Raw genomic sequence first — 10,470 nt, 5'->3', positions numbered from 1 at the left:
CCCCCTCCAGGCCCATTTTTTGAAGGATTGTTCTAAACAAGAGAGAAGCATTACAAAAGGTAAACACACAAGATCACAAAAGGCGACATCAGGACAGACATTAAACTCCCACCACCACCTAAAAACAACATTAACTTGTGATCTTTGGATTATATTTGTACTTTGTACAGGATTTGGGTTAATTTAAGTAACCTTTACATACAAATATCTGTAGAGTACAGATGGGCTATTTATTATTGCCTTAACAGGTACCTCCATCCGAGTGTGGCCGTATTTTTGGCCCCTGTGAAGAGGTGGTCGTTTTCACCCGAGTTTTATAAATTCCTCCGTTTGCTCCTTGCTCCCTACAACAAAATGAAATGTAAGACATATTTTCTATTATGTCAACAGGCAAAATTATATACATAGGCCTAATAACGACAATAACTATAATGCTCCTGAAGTTAGCTCTAGGCTATATTCCATCCAAACGTTTAGTTTAGTTAGTACAGTTTTACAGCCTAGAAATACACACACACACACACACAACTCACAACCTATCCTCTCCCTTTATATTTGTTCACTGCGGTGCGTTTATGCACCTGATGTGAGGTATAAACATCCTACAACATCTCCACAGTTACAGTAAGATATAACGAGTCACCCTCCGAGCTTTTAAACAATTGAAAGTGAAGGGGTTTAAGGCTTTAACCGTTACCGTTACTTTTAAAGGCTAACTGAGCTCCTCCTATCAACAGGTTAACGTTAGCCTTAACGTTAAGCTAACGTTACATCGCGGAGCTGGCTCTACATTCCGGTGGCTGCGTGTTAGCATTACTAACGTCATGTATTTTAACAGCCATTTAGAGGTTTTAAGGCCCCTTGAACTTCTGGCATTAAGTAAAAATCCGTTACTTACATTTGAAAGTGTATTCGGTGCCGGTGCCGCTGTTTGAGTTTGCCGCCATCGTCAAAAAGATCCAGGTTGAACAAAGGCGCGCAAAGAATCTTGGGATATGGGAGGCCACAAAGGATAGTCGCGGTGCATCCTCCGAATACAGGGAAAAGGAGGGCGCATTTGTCGGCTGCATTTGGAGGAGCCTTCAAATTTGGATGAATTGGGACAGCCTTCGCGCAGCGTTGTGACATAAGCGGCCTTCAAATTCGCCCTTCGAAGGATGCAGACCCTGAATTGGGACATAGCTTATGAGTCAGATACACCCCTCGCTCCTCCACAGCTTCATCCTCTCGCCCAAATGTGGTCACTTCTGGCTCCAAAGATCCAAGATGGCAACAGCCAAAATGCCAAACTCAAGGCTTTGATACAGCAGTCCAGGCAGAAAAAGCACATTTACACTGCAAGCACAATCAAAATTTAATTTTTCTACAGACCAACCGGGACATGAAATTAAAAGATACTATAATCACATAAAATTAGTGACTTGCACAGTAGCTTTACCTCAGTAACACTACTCTTACTTCTGTAAGTCTCTTGCCAACCCTGGTAGCTGTCCTGCTATGTCAGTCCCCCTGATGAGCTGACGGGACACCATGTACCAATAGCTCTCATTCAAATTCTTCACCCGCATCACTAAGCTCCAGCTTTCAGTGGAATACAAATGGACCAAATGACAGCCCAATTCCCTCCATGTCAGGCATTGCTGCGGGGGAGGTCTGGCGTTCCAGACTGAGGAATTGTAACTTTGTGCGACTAAAACCCACAAAAGACAACCTACTTTGCCCTGGCGTGGCATCAGCTGAATGGAACCGAAGCGTGTCTCAGTAAAACCTGACATGTTATCACAGACACAAATCCAAACATATGTGACAGATTTACACACGGCATCTCTAACACATCCCCTGGCGTTCTGTCTCAAACCCATCGCCTAAGTGACAAATGAGAATCATTTCTGTTCTGGAAACCAACATGTGCACAGGCACAGCACGTAATACTATCAGGGTGTGCTCTTATTGGACTCTTGTGGGTGATTGTAACATGGGGAAAAAATGCTTCAGTGTCGTACCCTCAGCCTCCACCAAGTCATAAAGAAGATCAATCTCAACTAGAAGCACCATTTTGCTTCTCCTTCAAGGTTGGCGAGGGGGCATAAAAGCCTTGTCTTGACGTATAAGGCAGAGACACTGAGAAATATAAAAATGGTTTAAGAGAGGAGGTGTGAAAGCCAGAGATAGGATGATACTAGCCAGCATGACATCTTTGTGGGTTTAGAATCCACTAACAGGCTGGTTATAGCTCGTCTTTGTTGAAGAATGACTGATTTGTAAACACGTTAGTGAAAATGTTACTTTCATTATGCAAGTTGCATATGTACAGTCATACAGTCATATAAAAGCACCATTCACACTCAGTAGATCACATATACCTCTTCATCCATAGAACTGAGCTGTGTTGTTATTCTGCTTCCTGTGAAACGTAACTGGGATTTTACTGCTAACACATTAAACATATCAATAGAAGCATCCAGGACCTGACAGCCAGTACACAGAGTACGTCACATTCTACACTGACTGAAAGGCTTATTTCACAATCCCAGCTTGATTATGCAAATCTGTCTAGTGCCTTCGATAATTATTGTCAGTGTCAGTGAGTGTGTGTATCTGTGTGGGTTTGCTTTTGGGACTATGTAAGCATGTGTATGTATGCTAGGATTGAGGAAGGTTCAGAATTGACAATTCCAAATTTACCAGGGGCCTTTTTGATTCCACTTGAGCAAATTTTGGTCATTAACTACTGTATTTTTTACTGCATCACCGGGTACATATGTGTGCCATGCAGCCTCTATCTGTGCTGGTGGTGGAAAAAGGGATTGGGAGGGATAGCCGATAGATAGATAGCTGGATAGATACACTAAAATGTTTAGAGAAAACTCCACAGTTCCTCCACAGGAACAGAGAACAGGTCCGAGGATGAATAAATGGGTATTGTTACTCAGAGCTGAGTCAAGGAGTCAGAGTTTTGAGGACCTGTATGATTAGTATTATGAGATGAGTGTGTGTGAAAGATTCCGTCCTTGTACAGTTTTCTATCTGACCACAGTGACAGGAAGAGGGTTTCATGTGGGTTATAGATACCAAATTCAAAGACCTGACATGCATATATTAAAAAGGCCCAAGCTTACTGTTGACCGAGTACCCTGCATACGTAAAAGGAGAGCATGGTTAACAGGCCATCTATTTAACTGAAAAAACAAGTACATAAATGAAATATGTATACCAATATATAAGCTACAGGAATTTATCAAGCAATAAAAATTCCAAAACCCACATCAATGACCAAACATGTAGCCATTTCCATTGTCAACAAAAGCATTGCATTAGAAACGCGCTGTATGTAAGAATGTGGCCAAAACGGTTACTGCACTCAAATTCAAAATATAGACGGCGGTGGGTGGCGCAACAGGCCAAAACACAAATTCAAAACATAAACATGATTTGCGGACTGTAAAAATGTTTTTTAAATGCAAATATTCTGGCAGTACTATTGTTGTCGGTGAGATCAGTATGTTATATGAACATTATTTATTGTTGTCGGTGAGATCAGTATGTTATATGAACATTATTCGTTAGTCTCTGTGACATATTAGGATGATTTTATGACTATTTGCTTTAGATTTCTTACATATAGCTCCTTTAAAGGGTGGGTCCATTGTTCTTTTCTGGGGTTTTTAAATGGAAATGCTCATTTAGCCATGAGAAAAAAGCAGTGACATAGGTTAGAGTACTGATAACTGAAAGGGTTAGTTTACATTTTTGGAAGTGGGGTTGTATGAGGTACACATCTATACTAAGAGTAATATTGTTTACCACTTTACCTTGCTGTCAGACAGCAGTTTCCCTGCCAGGTATCCGTAGATGTTATACTGCCCCCTTCAAAGCCGCCAGACTTTGACAAAAACAGTCATTTTACCTCACAGAACATGGGAGTTGTTGGTCTCCTGCTGCTTTGATTGGTTAGTGTGTGTTACTGCACGACTTTTATATCTGATCTAACATGAATTAGAGGCTTAGAGGAATATAGCTAATTTGAAAGATTAGCAATTTGAAAGAGGAGTGGAAGAAGCCATCTACGTCAAGCTGGAGCGACCATCGTTAAACAGAGGGGGTGGCTTACGACACTACTTATCCCCCACCTACAATGCTGTCTTGGGATCCCTCCACAGACGACTTCACACCCATTCACCCCTGGTCCCACCGGACCCTAACGACTCACATAGTGGCCAGGTGGGTCAACGACTCATATTGTGACAACTCTGAAACTAAGAGCTCACGTGACCCCTACGACTCTGCAAGGGTTCCCACCCACACAGGGTTTATAGCCTGCAACTTTGTACCAGTCATTTAGAACTGAAGAAGCTTCTTGGATGAGAGGCGAAATGTCTTCAAGAAACGAAAGCAAGTCCAGTTGCCTACGCTATTAGCACTTACGATTACCATGACCTGGATGACTGAGAATCTTCACCGACATTAGCAAACCAACAATTCTCTAAGAAGGCTTAGTTCAGTCAATGAGGCACATTAGGCATGCCAGGGGGTTTATATATAGCAACGTCATCATGCAGACACCTACCTTGAGTAACCTGTTTTGTTGGGTAGGAAAAGAAACATGGTTGGGTGTCTATAAGTGTAGGCAAGTAAGTCAGGTTTAGGAAAATAAATATTGTGGCAACATACTTTAAAATTTCTTAAAGTCCACTTGGTTCCAAAAACTTGTTTATTTGACCCATGCGCCACCCCAAGCTGCCTCCTTAACGCAGACTTTCGGTCTCTATGTTGCTTCCTTCCAGACTCCCGTCAGCATAGTGGTCAAGTGATTACAGCCGTCACAATTATGCTGATTATATACGAGCAACCTGTGCTAAAACATACATACTTCAACCAAAATTTGAATGTTCAGATTTTAATACATAAGGACACTACTGGAAAACTACAAAATGATATAAAAACCTAAAATGAATATATAAATAATGGACCCACGCTTTGAGTTACTCACTTAGAATTCCATGCTAATTCGTTAGCTTTTTTCTCACCTTTACAACTCAACAGTTCTCTCAATTAAACCTACAACATAAATATAAAGTCTTTTACATTTACACACGTTTTCTCCTTTTAATCAATCTCCCTTTCACTGGAATTCAACACAGTAAGCCTCGGGACCTCTGTAGCCTACTTCTTGTCTGGATAAGTAAAATTCACTATTCTGCCTCCTCAACATGGCATCGTATTATCCTCCAGGTCAAACTCAGCCGACCCTAGCTGAAACAAACACCTTGGGAGGCCGCTGTGCCCTTAGCATAGCTGTTTGAAAATGAACTACCTCCCTGACTCCTGCAGAGGGATCAGAAATGGATAATGGATTTAGGCTAACATGGAGGGGGGGTTCGTTGTTTATATCCAGCAAGCTATTTTCAAGCTGCTTCCACCTGAGGGTAAAACCTCGAACACATTGTCTTTTTTTCATTTATTTGTGGAAGGCTGACAGAACACATATGCTCTTTTCAGTAATGTTCTGCTTCACACTTGCATGGTTCTATACGTTTGGGAGCTATCCGGGACACCACAGTCTTGCACAGTCGGCCGCTGGGAGCTGCCCAGTAAAACCACAGTTTTCTACTGTCGGCCACTGAGCTGCTCCAATGGAGCAGCTGGAGGTTGCTCAAGGACATTTAAACAGCAGTTGCTAAAGAACAGGAGAACCTTGTTGGTTCACTTCCCTTGACATCCACCATGATTGAGATATTGTGTGAAGATGTGACATTGCAGGGTATTATTGCCTGCGGACTATAGGGTGTCACTGTGGGGAATAAATTGGAGGGTATTTGGATGAAGGATGTGGGGAATCATTGTCAGGCAGCACTGATTTGTGTGTGCATGTCTGTGTGTGTTTGTGGAGGTAGAAAGGGGGCTGAAGTGTTACCAGTTCCATATGTGTTTTTCATTCATCTATTCAGCTACTTAAATGCCACTGCTTTACAGCAGACGACACTGGCATTTGTAACAGAGATGCCTTTTATGTATGCCAGGTTGACATCTTTAATGCAAACTGTACAAGTAGCAACAAAACATAATCAATCTGTTTCCCTGGGAAAAAAATGAGCAATTTAAATGTTACTGTTGTTATCACAAGTCAACTGCAAGAATGATTTTCACAGTGCAGACAAATCAGCCTGTGCAGTGTATCTGTGTGTTTCTCAATGGTGGCAAGGAGAATGAAGAGTATGGAAGTGTTGTGTACAATGTCAGGCAAGTTATTTAAAAAAAAATGTAAACATATACTCTCACTAAGTTTCAAACAGCTGCTGAAACCCCATTTCTGATGGCTGGATCACAGGGTTGTGTCTGACACATTCAGTAACTGTAACTTTTTACAGTAAATTTTTCACTTTCATACTCTTTTTCAATTTTTCACAAAACTGTTGCTTTTGGTCTGTACAACGAGGTGCAACACCACAAATGCCTTCCAGACGAGAGTTATTGCAATTATCCCCATTCATACAGTTTTTATATTGAGATGTTGACAATGTTGGAACATTATCGGTATCAGCCAATATCGGCTTTAAAATGAACATCAGACTCAGCCAACACGCATTTTTTTATTTTGCACAATGAATGAATATTACATTGAACAGCATTCTTTTTCATATCTCCATCTGCTGGTGGGCCATCACAATAACAGTATGCATGCATAATTTAATGTTAATTCCACTACAAAAGAGACTCAGTGATCACAAAAATTTGGTAGGAAAAAAGTGGATTTATCAGTATTGCTTACTGGCCAAATAAGTTGTTATATATCGGGATATCGAATATCAGCAAAAAATCCAATTTCTGTGTAACCCTAGGATCCCTATCCGAGGCCTCAAGGTACATTACCCGTCACTTTCTTTCTCTGACAAGCGCAGTGTTTTTACCAAAAGTTGAACATTTTTCAACTCCAGGCACAAAAAAACACCAAACGTGCCCAGTGCCTTGCTGCCAGCATTTGTAGCACAGCATAAATACACATTGCTACCATTGCAAAGCTTTAAAGAATATGCTGGCCTCAGAAAAAAATGCTTTGGTAGACACGGCACCTACACCACCACAGCTAAATGTCATAGCTTCTGTATTAATTTGTAAAAAATAAATAAATAAATAATGACAATGTGGAGGAATTAGCATCTAGCCTACAGTTTGGAGGTATTTACTGACCATTAACAGCGAGCCTAAGCCCAATAACTCCAAACTCCATCCAGAAGTGTCCTACTAGTGGCTAGCTCACTAGCTTTGAAGAGACAATATGTCAAAAAGACAACTTAAGTTAGTGGAATGTGTATTCCTCTACACAGAACCAAAGACAGGAGCATGATGCCACTCCAGTGTGTGATTTTAGATGGCATGGCAGCATCCCAGAAGCAAAAGAGGCATGATGGGCGTGACATGTAACACGACAGCATCAGCCTCTAGTGTGACATATAGAATAAGCACACTAGGGTGTGCATGACAGTGCTTCCTAAACAATAGCAATGGCATACTATGGCTATAACAATCATTTGTCGTTGCCGTTATATGGTGGTTGATATCATCCTCTGCTCTGAGGGTAAGGAGCTCCTGAATTTCATTGATTTCCTAATTTGTGGACATTTTCAGCCACTGCTCTTCTTCTTTGAGTTAGCTGCTAACTGCTATTAGCTGCTTTTTGTATCTCCTGGCAATGGGTCACACACTTAACATGTCATGGTCCACATCCATGGTCCTGTTCTGCCAGCTGTCCCTTTCAAACAGACGTCATTTGGCACAGTTTCTACCTCTGCTGCTGGTTTGAAGGTGAGATAGCTCTGTCAGCAATTTTGCAATTGTACCTTTTATAAAGAATGTCCAGGCAAAGAAATTCCTGCCTTGAACAATCAGTGTAAAAGGGGCTTATGAATGTCTTCTAGAAAAAGCTGTTTGAAAACCAGCAGGGTTATCCCCGTATTCAAACGATTGTGCGTCTCTGAACAACTTTAAACCGCTTGTTTCCTAGTATTACCCCATCCTTACCCTCCTTGTTACAAAAAAAAGTCGGCATTATACAGTAACATTAGTAATGTGCTACTGGCGATCACAGGTTGGGTACCATGGTAAAACAAATAATCAACTCTCATAAACACAGTAAATCACACCCTTGATATGCTGTGAACAGAGGAGGTGTATTCATTAACTAGTCCTTGGACTCTCTTTACCTGAATGAGCTTGTGTATCTGTCTTTTTATAACCACACAAAGAGCAAGAAAAGATGAGAGAATGGTCTGTTTTTTTCTTCTAATATACTTCCTGTCTCTCAGTCTTAATTGCTTGTTTATGCTTGTTCTTTAATGGCCTTAATGGTTATTTTCTCTTTTTCAGTCTGCCATCCTTATGTAAAAACACACACTATTAAATCATGCATACCACCATAGGCATCAATTAATAACTTTCACGGCATTCATTGTGCATCAGTGTAGTCCAATTATACTGCTGCTCTGCTCACCCAAAGGAATTTGGAAATTGTGCCTTTACTTACTTTTCAGCTGTAAGCGGCATAAAAAACTGTAAGTCTATATGGTTCCACTCGTCAGCATGTGAAAAAGCCTGCAGCGGCCTCCCCATCATTAATAAAGGATAAATGGAGGACAGATGTATGATGGCAAACCCCTACTTAACCACTGTAAGGCATCTCTTAACATGCAGACCTAATACATTAAGGGGGCTGCCATTCCAGGGTCTGATGGCTGTGCCTAATAAGGGGGTATTAACCTTGAATACTCCCAAGGTCTCAGATAGCAAAGGGAACCCAGATGGGCCAGCGCTGAGTTTGTCTGCCGACAGATGGGTTTTAACGGTGCACCCGCTCAAGCTGCAAACGATCCCAAGTTACAGCAGTGCTCTGTTTATGTTTTTTACACCTTTTACATTATCACTGAATTCCTTTATGTGTGAAGGTTACGAAGCCAAATGGATAAGTTGGCTATCTGCGAAGCAGAACAGACAGCAATTGCAGAAACACTGTTACAAAATCATTAACACTGGGGCCACTTTACATGTTAATATTTGCATTTCGAACTGCATTTCTAATATTTAAACAACACATGCCATGTGTTCAAATAGAGCTACTGTAAATCATTTGAGCATTGTCTAAAATGTCACATGGATACAGCGTGTATTTGCACATGAAATACTGAGTGTATAATGTCTTCTGTAACAAACAAGAAGGCTTCATATAGTGCTTTTACTGCTTGTAATTTATGTTCAGTTCAACAATGTGTATTAGCCATGTTAACAACGTGGCTCTAGGGACTGTGATGTCAACTAGCCGGATCTCACATTCTACACATTTGCACATTCATGGGCCAGAAGATATAAACAATGACTCTTCATCTAGCACTACCATGAGGTTAATGTTTTTGGTTCAGAGTGAAATTTCCGAAAAACCCCATAGACTGAATTGTAATGACTTTGGTGATACCCTGGCATTTCAATGAGCGCCATCATCAGATCAAAATTTCAAGTTGCACAATTCTTTGGTTTACTACCAAAATACTACAAATTATATGACATTGCCATTAAGCTACTTCATATTGCCCATTGCGATTGGGATATGACAGTACCCAAAACTCATATTACAATTACCATGATATAAAGTCCATAATATGATATTTATTATGGTATTAAAAAATGAAGAAAAAATATGACCTGAAAAAATGGCCTCAGAAAATGATACATCTGTCTGTCTCCCTTTGAGTTTGTCTTCTTAACTAATGTAATTGTGCCCTCTGCTGTTCACCCCAAAACAATACAATTAGGGCTTGACATTAGGCCTATTAAAAAAAAAAAAAATCAACAGGGATTTAGACAATTATTATAATTTATCAACACGAGTCCATACCCATTGGTAGCTTTGTCACCTTCTACCTATGCCAATCCTCAATGCCTATGTGCAGTTTCACATAGATTGACCATGTCAGTGAGTAGAAAAACGTGGGACAGACAGAATGACTGACTGACAGACTGACACACTGACACACTGACAGTTTCCGTGATTATGTACAGCATACCATACCATGACTTAGTCATACCAGAAATTAGAAAGAAAACAAAACATTCGTCCACAGGGGGGCCACAGCGATCGGTCGCATTTTAGCCATTTTTAAGCATTTTTCTGTTGTTATAGCGCCACCCAGTTGCCAATTAGAGTTAAATTTCTCCAGTCACCTTGAGGCGTCCTGTTCTACATATCTACCAAGTTTAGTAAAAATCGATATGGTGGTTCGGCCTAGATAAGAAATTAACTCTAGATCGGTGAAACTCGAGATGTTATACACCTTTATGTGATGAGCCATGCCTTCCGCAATATTCATTGTTTTAGTAAGTTTTCCAACTTTTGCCAAGAGGGAACTTTAGATTTTGGTCCCTAGATTATGTTCACAGAGTTTCATGCAGATCGGTCAAACTTCCTAGGAAGAGATCGATTTT

The 10,470-nt window shown here is 40.7% G+C and overlaps 1 protein-coding gene and 1 long non-coding RNA gene across 4 annotated transcripts in view; both read right to left on the bottom strand.

Moving 5' to 3' along the window:
• LOC126383124 (uncharacterized) overlaps positions 1–989 on the bottom strand; it is a 2,988-nt gene extending 1,999 nt beyond the window's left edge. Inside the window, exons 1-2 of the long non-coding RNA XR_007569111.1 lie at positions 899–989; positions 253–344 (exon numbers count right to left, since the gene is read on the bottom strand). This is a non-coding gene — a long non-coding RNA (uncharacterized LOC126383124). The remainder of the gene's footprint in view (positions 1–252; positions 345–898) is intronic.
• brinp2 (bone morphogenetic protein/retinoic acid inducible neural-specific 2) overlaps positions 1–10,470 on the bottom strand; it is a 347,460-nt gene that overhangs the window by 31,431 nt on the left and 305,559 nt on the right. The window lies entirely within an intron of this gene.

The sequence above is a fragment of the Epinephelus moara genome, chromosome 21 (genome assembly GCF_006386435.1).
Source record: "Epinephelus moara isolate mb chromosome 21, YSFRI_EMoa_1.0, whole genome shotgun sequence".
NCBI classification, from domain to species: Eukaryota; Metazoa; Chordata; class Actinopteri; order Perciformes; family Serranidae; genus Epinephelus; species Epinephelus moara.
This window is presented reverse-complemented; position numbering and strand designations above follow the sequence as displayed.